Source organism: Felis catus, chromosome F1 (genome assembly GCF_018350175.1).
Source record: "Felis catus isolate Fca126 chromosome F1, F.catus_Fca126_mat1.0, whole genome shotgun sequence".
Lineage (NCBI taxonomy): Eukaryota > Metazoa > Chordata > Mammalia > Carnivora > Felidae > Felis > Felis catus.
Window position 1 is genome coordinate 52,396,157 of NC_058384.1, and position 12,122 is coordinate 52,408,278.

General features: G+C 32.8%; 1 long non-coding RNA gene across 1 annotated transcript in view; it reads left to right on the forward strand.

The window, feature by feature from the left end:
- The window catches only part of LOC123382846, a 123,737-nt gene extending 114,873 nt beyond the window's left edge, over positions 1 to 8,864 (forward strand). The window contains exons 5-6 of the long non-coding RNA XR_006591915.1: positions 6,797 to 6,925; positions 8,553 to 8,864. This is a non-coding gene — a long non-coding RNA (uncharacterized LOC123382846). The remainder of the gene's footprint in view (positions 1 to 6,796; positions 6,926 to 8,552) is intronic.
- Positions 8,865 to 12,122: the final 3,258 nt, after the last annotated feature.

Genomic DNA, 12,122 nt, shown 5'->3' on the forward strand with positions numbered 1-12,122 from the left:
AAATTCCAGGAGTAGAGTTGAGAACCTATACAAATGAAAAGAATTTCTGAATTTAAGATGATTAACCACTCTGGAGAAAAGGCTATCATCTAAAATAATATGGCATGATAATTTAAATTCAGACAGTACATTGGAGATATTTTTCATTTGCTCAGCATACTCTGAGCTTGTACGCCCAAATGCTGTACCTAGTTCATGCCAACAGTCTGCTGTGAAGGAATTAAAGGAATCAAAATATGTTAGGTTTCATCAAGGAAAACTATGTGTTGTTTAGAGTATGTCTTTCAATATTATCTGACTCTGCTTTTGTGTTTGTTTTTGGTTTTCATTATCTTTGAGCTATTTTACATCTGTGTCAGTTATAAACAAAAGAAAACAAAACAAAATCTCATAGTATAACAGATAATTATTGCCCGTAGAAATTCACATTTTGTCTAGTGAAATGCAAATGATTATTGCTCTGTGGGCATGAATCATTTTTGCTAGTTCTTTTATTTGTAAACTCACTTCAGCATACCCTCGCTGAGTATAGAAGTGTGGTACTTTGAATTCTCTTTTGTAGTTATCTTACTGGATCTTCCCTGAACTGAGTTAAGTGAAATCTTTGACACACGGGTTATTTTTTGATATTTGTGTGTCACAGAATCTTTTTGAATATCTCTCTCCACTTTATGAATCTGAATTGCAGGTTGCAATGATATACCATACAATGTGTTCTCTAGACTATACCCCAGTATCTGGCTATCATTGAAGAGTAATGCGTGTCTTGTATATTTACTAGGTCCAACATTTCTGTGGAGCAAATATTCTGTAAGGGAAAGAATTATCTTGAAAAAGTTTAATTTTAACTCAATAGCAGACTATCAAAAAATCGCCATCACAGTCTTCACAGCATTTAATGAGAACTGTGTGTTCTTTTCTACTGCTATGTATTAGAGTATCATCTCCTTTTAGTACAGTGTGATCTCTGAAAACACTTAATTCTTGAGGCAGAAATCCTAAACAGAGTTGTTGAACCTGCACAGAGCATTGTACCACTTTATACTTCTGGGTAGAGATGCATTTTTTTTCAGAATTGTATTGGGTTAACACTAAGTTGTATGGTTTTTTTTTTTGGAAAAAAATTAATAGCTTAACATTCTTATAGAAGCTATTAAGTGTATGTTGAAAGTGCCTACAAGTATGCCTTAGAAATAGAGATCTCTATATCATTACTTGTTGGAGATTTTAATAAATTGCTGAAATTGTGGTGCTATTAATTACTAAATAAGAGTAACAAATGTAGGGACACTTGGATGGTTCAGTCAGTTGAGTGACTTTGGCTCAGGTCATGATCTCACAGTTGGTGGGTTCGAGCCCCATGTTGGGCTCTGTGCTGATAGCTTGGAGCCTGGAGCCTGCTTCAAGTTCTTTGTCTCCCTCTCTCTGCCCTTCCCCTGTTCACACTCTGTCTCTGTCTCTCTCTCTCTCAAAAATAAATAAACATTAAATTTTTTTAATAAAAAAGAGTAGCAAATGTAGAAGGCTTTGTGTTTTGTTGTTCAGTGAATCTCATTTGTACTTCTCAAAGATTCTTTCAACAAAATAAATGCACAATCTTTATATTTGTTGACAGAATTTTTTTTTCTTTTAGCACAGAGAGTGCCTTCCTATAGCTTTTGTATTCTAAGTACACCTGCACTCCATAGGGTGCAAAAATTATCCTTTTTTCAGACAGTTCTCAAAAAGTTTTTTCTCTCTAAGTAACTAGACATTAATAAAGTTATCACATGTACCCACCAAGTACCCAATGCTTCATAAAGAGTTATGTAATTTTAATTAATATATGCTATACACTATTTGGCATCATAAAATATCTTTTTATCAAACCAATATAAGATTAAGGAAAAAGTTCTGATATACTAGTTTGTGGAGAACCTAAAGTGTGTCTAGACCTGAATTAGAAGTTAATGACACAAAATAGAATAATCATATCTTTCACCTAGAAGAGTCTGAAGTCTATACATTCTCACAGGAGGAAAAAAGTGGATAAACAACGGAATACAAGACATAGTTTTGTATAAGCATGAGTATATTGGGAGCATATGTGTGTGCACACATGTACATCAGAGACAGAGACAGAGAGAGACAAAAAGAGAGAGTTTAAAAAGTTGATATAGCCCAGGAAGGTGTCTTTAGGTTGACCTACAAGGTTGGGGAAAGTTTCCCAAAAGAGTAAGTGGGGAGTGGGGGTGGAAATCACACAGACACACACAGACACAGACACAGACACACACACACACACACACACACACACACACACACATATGGGAATATAATGGCAAACAAGGTAACTGGACCTGGAGACAGAGGACAGATCATGAAAGATCATAAAGGCATAAGGATTTTATCTTACAGTTAATGGGTTAGCATAGGCTGTTTCCTTTTCCAAACACTGCACATTGGGGAAATCTCTTCAAAATATATCCCATATCCTGGGATCTAACAAGTTCCCACCAATGGAATCCTTCTCAACCTCCTCTCTCTCACCTGAATGACCACAGTAGCACATTCAGTAGTCTTCCTGCCTCTGTTTTTGGGCTCTTAGAAGTCAGTTCTCTGTGCACGGCCAGTGATATCCTTGGAACGCTGGTTTCAGATTCGGTCATTTTTCTTCTCAAAAGCCTCCAAATGGCGCTCTCCTCTTGACACACAAGCAGCTAGAATTTCACAAAAGCACTTGCCGTCCTTCCTAAGTCATCAGGCCCCCAGTTGCCTCTTCAAATTTATTTATTCCTGCTCTTCCCTCCGATCCACCTGCAGTGACCATACTGCTTTCCCTGGACATCTAAAAGCAGCTTCTACCCAAAACATTTTTCATACTGTCTGTCCCTCCTGCCTGGAATGTTCTTTTGCCAGGTGTCTTCCCAGTTCCTGTGCTTCATTCAAAGTCTTTATTTTTGTTTTTGTTTATTTGTTTGTGTGTTTTAAATCAGTATTTATTTGAGGCTTTTGATAGCAGCTCTGTGTGGTGATTTCAAAGAACAAATCAAATATATCATTCAGCAGTCATTGGTTTTTTTAAACATAGACACAAGGAAATAGAAACCACTTTTAGGAAATGGAAAACCAAGGTGCAGGATATCCAGCACATGTGTATGCCATCTTCAAATTTAAAATCAGATTTCCAGTTGTCCAAAGTGGCTCAAATTTAAAGTTTGTGCTATGCGATTGTGCAAGTGTATTCTCTGTAATACAGCAAGTGTATTACATGCTGTAATAGCTTCCTAACCTACCTCTACCCACAGATAGGCAGTGAATTTGAGAAACTAGGTGAGCGTAAATTAGATCTTAAGAAAAGCTCTTAATTTTTAAGTTTTACACTTTGATTTAAAAAACAAAACACAGGAGACACCTGGTGGCTTTCTCTGCCCCTCTCCTGCTCACACTCTCTCTTTCTCTCTCAAAATAAATAAGCATTAACATTTTTTTAAAAAACAAAACACAAATAAATCGGACTCTCCTCAGAGTCCTTCTCTGACTACCTTTTTTGGGACAATAGTCACTTGGTTTTTGTTTTCTTTATTCTTAATTTTTTGTTTTCTTTATTCTACTTTTCATCACCTAAAATATTTAGCATATATAGTATATCTATAATATCTACAATTTAACAATATTTTTTGTTTTCTTTATTCTACTTTTCATCACCTAAAATATTGAGCATATATAGTATATCTATAATATCTACAATTTAACAATATATTACATATCTTCCCCTGTAGAAAGTGGCATGATGTCTGATATGTTAAATTTAATTGCTCAAATCCAAGCATGTAGAAAAATGACTGATGAACAGTAGCTGAATAAATATTTTCCTGAATTAATAAAATAATGTATTTGATCCATGATCCTATTATGTAAATGTTCGCTTATTTGAATACTATATATATATATGTGTATATATATATGTATATACATATACATATATCACCAAGAATATCACCAAGAAATTAAATAACCACAATTCAAATATCATTTCCTTCTATTAAACCATATCTCAGTTCATATTATGTTGCTTATTTCTAATAACACAAGGGGATTTTGCTAGTTATAAGCAATATTCATAAGGAAAGCAATCAGCATTTTCCTGGTTGATATGCTTTTACTGACCTGTTCCAGGGATGGGCATTCACATTTTGAATATTAACACTGAGTAATAGGCTAACAGCAGTGTATCAGAAATGGGATAAAATTTCTTTGTAAATTATTAGATATGGATGAAATTTCCTTTGTAAACTGATTCATCAAAATTTTTGCTTTTAGAAGAATTAGGGTACTATATTAACATATAACATTTTGTTAAAACGTGGTTAGTAGTTTTGTTTTCTCCATTATAATAATAATTAATAATAATGGGATCAGTCTTTGAAGTAGTTCGCTGAGTGATATTTACTCAGAGCTCACTTCAATGATACTAAGTGATCTAGTTGGAACACTTGCATGCCTAAACTTCAAAAGTAATTATGTAATTTTACTTTATTCTTTCTGGTGTTGTGGTTGTTTTATATCATTGCTATTTCCCCTCATGATTGTGCACTGTAAAAGGTTTTGTTTATGTTAAGTATAATGTGCAGTTTTTCTATAGATACCTGCTTGTTACAGTTTTTTAAATTATCTATTAATAATTTATTATAATAAACTACAACTTTCAAATATCAGTACTTTTTTCATCCTTTTCCTCCTTGAATACATCAAGGCCTAACCTGAACTGGATTTAGATGAAATTAAATGAGATATATCAAGTTCGTTAATATGTAATTAATGTTTGCAACAAATATTTCCCAAAATGGAAATCATCACCTGTATTTGTAATCAGAATATTTCCAGTGACGTTTTAAAATTACAAAGTATCAAATGCTATGAAAGTGTTTCTATTTTGGTTTTATATATGAAAAATTTAATGATAATATTTAAGGCTTCTGGCAGGTTTTCTGTGTTACTCAGTACTTCACTTAATTCCCAATTGCAGGTGATAAAATCAAGATGGGAGTTAAGTAGTCAGACTAACACCAAATAGCTTGTTAGTAGGAAAGTCTTGATATGAGCCCTCTTGTGAACTTTGGCAGTATGATTTCAAACCCTGAGGTCTTAACCACAGACTCACCCATCCATGGCCTACTGATGGAGTCATGAACTGACCAAGAGCTGACATCTTACGGATACTTAAGGAAGAGAAACAAGAAAAATCACAGTGGCTTCTGAAAATATGTACTTTTCACTGATGATCACCAGTGTAATTTAAAGATGTCCAAATAGCTATTGTAAATAGTACTATATCGAATAGCAGGCATAGGGTACTGAAGATAGATTAATTTCAGACTTAAGCAAGCAAGACCAAAACTGATATAATGACTTATACTACCATTGTCTGTTAAATGGAAAATTCCAAAAGATTTTTAAGTGGTCTCTCCATTCCACTGTTAGTTGCTTCCATCTATTTTAAATAGAGCAGTAAAAGTGATCTTTAAGCATATAATATCTTTAACAATAATAATTGTTATAATTATAACAATAGAACTCACCATACTATATGTATCAACAGGTACAAATACTTAGTAGGTGTTCAATAATATATATTAAGTATTTAAATGGATGCAAGTTTAACCTTTTAGGTACTCCAAATCTTTAGTTTCATATTTTGTTTATATTAATTGTCTTTCCAACCTTGGTCTGCATGCACTGGTACATAGAATAATTGAGCATACCATAACTTTTCTCTTACAATTCACAATCTATGCTGCAATATGGCACTAAAACTAGTTTTTAAGCAATTAATGAAGGGAATATTTTAACCATTCTGCTGTTAAAAATACTGTCACAGCATCATCAGTATCATCTGGGATTTTTTAGAGAAACGACTACTGGGTATCCACACAAGACCTGTTGAACCAGTCCTTAGGAGTGGGGACTAGATATCTACATTTTAACTAAGCTCTTTGGATGAATCTTATGAACACTAACGTTTGAGAAGCACTGCTCTAAATAAATTTATGTTTTTTATGAGCCTACTTATTCATGTGCACTTATTAATTAAGCCATGCCTATAATGTCAAGTCATGGCCCATAAGCTTCAGAATGTGCTATAGAAGATAACTTTTCAATAAATTACAGTACAGGAGCATCTTATTATCTGGCCTCTATCTATACCAAAATGAATGAAGGAACCAGTAAAATGTAGGAGAAACATAATTATTTTGCCTAATTTCCTCATGTTGCCAGTTGATAGAACTTTTATCATTTCTACATGAGCTCCATCATGTGGCTGAGCTTTGATTTCTTTTTCTTCTAGTAGTTATATAGATGATTAAATCATGAATAGAAAAATTAATGCTTTTACAGAGCTATGCTGCTGAGACCTATTCATAATCATGCTTCCTTTGTTGTTTTTAGTTGTTTCTGTTATGTTTTTAGCATCATGATTTTTGAAATTAGAAAACAATATGGACAATTGATGCTAGAAATATACCACTCATGGTTCTTCAGTGTCATAACACTATGTTCCCAATCGGGTTCTAGAAAAATCAGATTACAATTCTTGTAATCACTGTGTTTTGAAATTGAAGGGTTCCCAAATCAATGTGTGTGTGTTTTTAATGAGATAAATGACTTCTTTCTGCCTGTCCACTTAACTTACATCAGAAAAAAAAAAAGGGTGTAAGAGTTTTCTATTCTTCTAAGAAACAGTCAGTTAGGTGTAACCATAAGAGGGGACAAAAGAGAGCTCAAAAAAACCCACATCAGTTTATTATACTCATAGATTCTAGAAACCAGAGGCATGGCACATCACGCAGGGCCACAAAGGAAGCCACCAGAGGGGTCACGAAGCAGAAGACAGGAGCCAGAGGAGAGTGCGGGCAATTGTGTTTATTGAGTACCCACAGAAAAGGTAAGGCAGAGGAGGGTTAGAACAGTTTAGGACTGACTAGTTCAAATAACTTTGGAAGGCTTTAGGTTATGAGGGGGGTCCTTAGTTGTCTGGAAACTGATCCTGGGATAATTAAGGCAGAGAAATATTGCTCTTGGGGTGAAATTACTTCATATATCAAAGGCATGCTCTTGGCTGGACACTTTGCAATCTCTAAGAATTGGCTAGTTTAGAGACAGGTAGTCTTTCTTCAGGTAAGAAAAGATTTTTCAAATGTCAAAACATCCTAACATATAGCAAATTTATAATACATTGCATATATATGTGTATCCCAACACCTATGTTTTTGTGTGACACTCAACTACAGAAATAATCTAAAAGGACTCCATCATATGCCCAAAAAGAAATGACCACAATCAAGCATCCGATTAACTTTTGATATTGCAATTTTGTGGAAGCGTATATAATGGGATTTATTCAAAAATACTTTTTAAAGGAAGAGGGATGAATCTAAACACATTAAGCACCAGTTATATAAGCATAAAACATACACAAATTCTGTCATCAATTTGTTCTAAATTCATTAGAAAAGTTCAAAGTTTTACTATAAATCATAATACAAAAGTGTGTTAGAGTGAGGATTTTGAACTTCTCCAATCCACAGAAATTTTAATAGGTTTACAGACCTCATTAATCACTTAACCAAAACATTCACACTTAAATTGTTTCTTATCATCTATATCTCATTCCTATTCCATGTTCCAAGCCCCCATGCATGCAAAAATATCACCATAATTAGAGAAATAGTGTTCATTGATGATACATCAGAGAAGTAAATTTGTCAGTAAACATCCAAGATGGAGCTTTAGTTAATGAAAGAAATAAAAGCCATAAATTTGAAAAGACCAAAGAATCACTCTTCATTGGCAAAATATTCTCTGGATCTATTGAAATATCATTTTATTATCTATTGAAAAAATAAATTACAAAACAAGTTAAATTCTATAATTCTATCTTAAACATCTATATTTCTATTTTGTTACAAAATGAAAGCTTTTGTGGTGTTTGTTCTTCAGATTTCCATAGCATCTTTAACATAATATAGCTTACCATTGTACTTAAAAAAGACTTTAAAATCAGAGAAGTAGACTTTATTTCTGTTGCCTTTGAAGGGGCATTTGACTCACATACAGCTGATGGCTATATGATGGCTATGTGGATAACTAACAGTTCATAAATGAAGTGAAAAAAATAACTAAAATATTCTAAAAGAAAATCATGTATGAAAAAAAATCCTAAAATTATATATGTATTGTTAACCTGAAAATAAAAGAGCCATGATGAGAGGAAAAGGAGCATGTATTTGGGATCAAAGATTGCAATTTGGGAGAGCAGATAGAAAAACAAATATTACCTCATTCGTAAGGTAAAAGCAAGGGGTTTTTATGAGGCAGAAAGGCAAATACGTGAGTTAAGAAGACCAAAAAAAAAAAAAAAAAAAAAAAAAGCTAAACTACTTCTGGCTATATATTGATAAACTGCTGATTATATTTTTGAAAAGTCCACAATGGTAGGTCCTGTGATTGGGATGTCTGTTCTCCAGCTGACTTCTCATGCAATTGCTTAAAACAGTTGCTGTTATGCTCAGTCCACAGGTCCTGGCCCAGTGCAAACAAAGATAGATGAGGTCGTTTCTCTGCAGTGGTCTCTCCAACTCCATTTTAAAATGGTTCCAATCTGGGGAACCTGAGTGTCTTCTTTGGTTATGCATGGGACTCTTGATTTCTGCTCAGGTCATGATGTCACGTTTCCTAAGATTGAGCCGTGACTGGGGCTCAGCGCTAGTAGGCTCTGTGCTGATAGCGCTGAGAACTCAGAGCCTACTTAGGATTCTCTCTCTCTCTTTCTCTGTGCCTCTCACCCCCACTCCTATGCATGCTCTCCCTCTCTCTTAAAATAAGGAAGCTTAAAAAATAAATAAATAAAATGGTCCAATCGTGTCAGTTTTTCACAGAATATATAAATAACCTGTATATATAAAACATAAATAATATACTCTTCTCTTAATACCATCTGCCAAGAAAAAAGAAGTAATCACAATATCTCCAGGAGATATTCTTTATATTTAAAGTAGAAACAAAGAAGGAGTAAATAGCTAAATGTCAATTCAGATTAATGGTAACCAGGCATCTTCAGTAATGTTAAATTCAGTGTATGTGGTGTCTATTTTCTGATAGTTTTTGTTTTTGAATCTTTAAATTTTGTGTTTTAATCTTTAAATTATGCCTCATTTCCAACATTTTAATGTTTGCTTTTCCATGTTAGGTAAGGAAGTGTGGGCTGAAAATATCAGAAGAAAGAATTCTTGACCGCCACATTTCTCCCTGCTAGTTACAACTCCTTAGGTCCCATTATCATCCAGTAACTATGAAACTCCTGTGAGAGATTCATATTCATTACCTTTCCTCTTCCTACAAACTCTTAAGTAAAATTAAGCAGTACTTATAAGGCTTAATGTACCAAAAATAAATAACATAGAAGAAGCAACTATTGGCACACTGGAAAAATTTCATATCTTTATATGAATCCATCTGTAAATTCTTTCAACTTCAACCATCATTAGAGAGCATTTAAAAATGTAAGCTATTAGATTGCTAGACTGGTCAATATACTTAACATCAGTGACTTAAATGCTCTCCAATAATATGTCCATAGAATTTTCAAAAAGACTACTTTATTATCCAGTACATTTATCAGATAAATACTATAAGAATAAATACTGTAAGAATAAATACTGTAAGAATTTCTCAGATACATTCTTTATAAAAGTAAAAATGTTCGCTCTTAAAGACTATTTCTTAGTAAAAGCTCTTCAAATGCAAGTTAATTTCTAAGTCACGTTGTACATATACAACATATAACAGTTAAACTTTTCTATACTACATCTGCCTACCTTTTAGAAGTGGGCTGTAAAAAAAAGGAAAAAAAGGAAAAAAAAACAACTAAAAGTCAATTAGCAGTCTCAACAAAAGCAGAAAGAGAATTAAATACATACTGTAATTATAGTATAAGAACACATTACAGGTTTCAATTTGATTGTGAACTTATAGTTTATTTCATTTGATAGATAAGAAACTTCCTTACATATTTGAGCACAGTTTGGAAAAAGAAAAACATGTAAAATAACACAAAAAAATCAACAAAATTTACCTAAAAAATTTAATATGCCCAGAACTAAATGGGACTTAAAGAATGATAAATAACAAATAATTACATATTTATTGCAGCATTATAGAGCATATATTCACTATTTTCTCTTTTGCAAGGATATTCATCATTCAACTTATATATAACTTAATTATATTATTATTGCACTCAGAATAGTTTTAAACTATTGAAATCTAAATACTAATATAATTTAACATGCAGTATAGAACAATTGGTATCAAATTAATTATCATGGAGTAATACACAAAAGCCTTACTACAGATGTACTATTCCCATTTGTATTGGAAGATAAATTATGGATTGGTTTGCCATATTGCAGAAATCTGCACTATTATCTAAATTAAAAAATCAGAACAAGTAAATTGCTACATTAACCTTTTAGAATTACAATTTAATTATTCTCCACACACCAGTTCACATTTATGCAAGTTTTTCTTCTGAATTAATAAGTCGTTTCATTTAATTGCTCAAATGGTGTTCAAAGTTCTGATTTTTACAAGCACACTAACATAGTTTTATTTTGGGAAAATCGATATCTTTAAAATTTTTCTTTTTTTAAAAAAAGCTGCATCTCATTTGCCAAAAATCATTCACAAAGCTAAATATAAATGTGTTATGGTGTTTTACAATTTTTCCTGGCAATAAAACGTATAATACAGACATGAGTTATCTATGTATAAGAATTCTGCTCTCTAGTCTTAAATTTCATACTATTTTAATTAAATATTTAAGTAAAATTATGTGTTAAGTCATCCCTTGTAATATTATAGTCATATATCACATAGCAAAAACAGCCTCTATTTGGACTGTTTGGGTTTAATCACTTTTTTTCCACTTAAGTTTTATAGTAATTACTAAAAAAGGTATGGACATATCAGTCCTTTGCAACTTGACTCCATTGCCAATAAAGTTCGGCCCTCAAAAAGACTTATTGCTTGATTATTGGCTATGATTTATGTTTTCATTGTTCATGAATCTCGTGTGCGTGCGCACACCCCCACACCCGCACACAGATATGAGATCAAGAGACACAACCTTCCTCAAACTATTACAACTATTTCCGGGTCCTTCCATCTGTGGTGCCCATCCAAATTGTAGTGGAAGGTATGTTTGGGGTAGAGTTAGACTCTTTGAATCCAACTCTGGGAACTGTTTAACCCATGGATCTTAGGTAAAGCATTATCTTCTTTGAGATTCCATTTCTTCATTATAAAATACAGATTAGAATATTTCCAGTCATAGAATCATTATAAAGTTGAGCTTGATTCACTTGAGGGTTCTTTGTCCTTTGAGGTGTTTCCTATGCGATGCCCAAGGCTTTCTTGTGACTTCCAGAAATTTGGGAGAGCCTTTGCTTCTGCCCCTAGGAATCTCACTGCACACAAATTATTCTCTTTTCTTCTTGACAGATTTTAAAAACTAATCTCCATTATTTTTCATTTCCATATTATTTGCCAAATATTTTTAAGATTTAAGGATAAACTTAGTATGGTATTTTGTAATTTAATTTTGGGCACCCTATTAAATGTGTATAAGTGACTTCACAAAAAGATCGGATATTACAATCCTTGGTTTTAAAAATGTTTGAGCACTCAAATATTACACTAATTTACTCTATAAGCTTTGTGCTTTTCTTTGTTCCATTCATCAGCTTGTTTTTAGTCCTCTTTCTTCTGTCTTTCATCCTACCACACATTTTTATTTCCTAAGCAGGCAGGTATTTATTTTTTGTTTTTACCTATGCATGTATATATCTTTGTATGAATTTGATTCCTTCTAATCAATTACCTCAGTTACAGATCTCTACCAACAGGTACTTTCTGGACTAAACTAAGACAACTTGTTTACTAAAATAACCTTGGGTGCCAAATGTTAAAAATAAAATTTGCAATATTTGTACTATTGAATACATGAGACACAGTTAAGATCCTTATACCAATAAATGGCATATAGTCATTATTTAAAACAAGTTATCCCTTTTCTCCTTTAT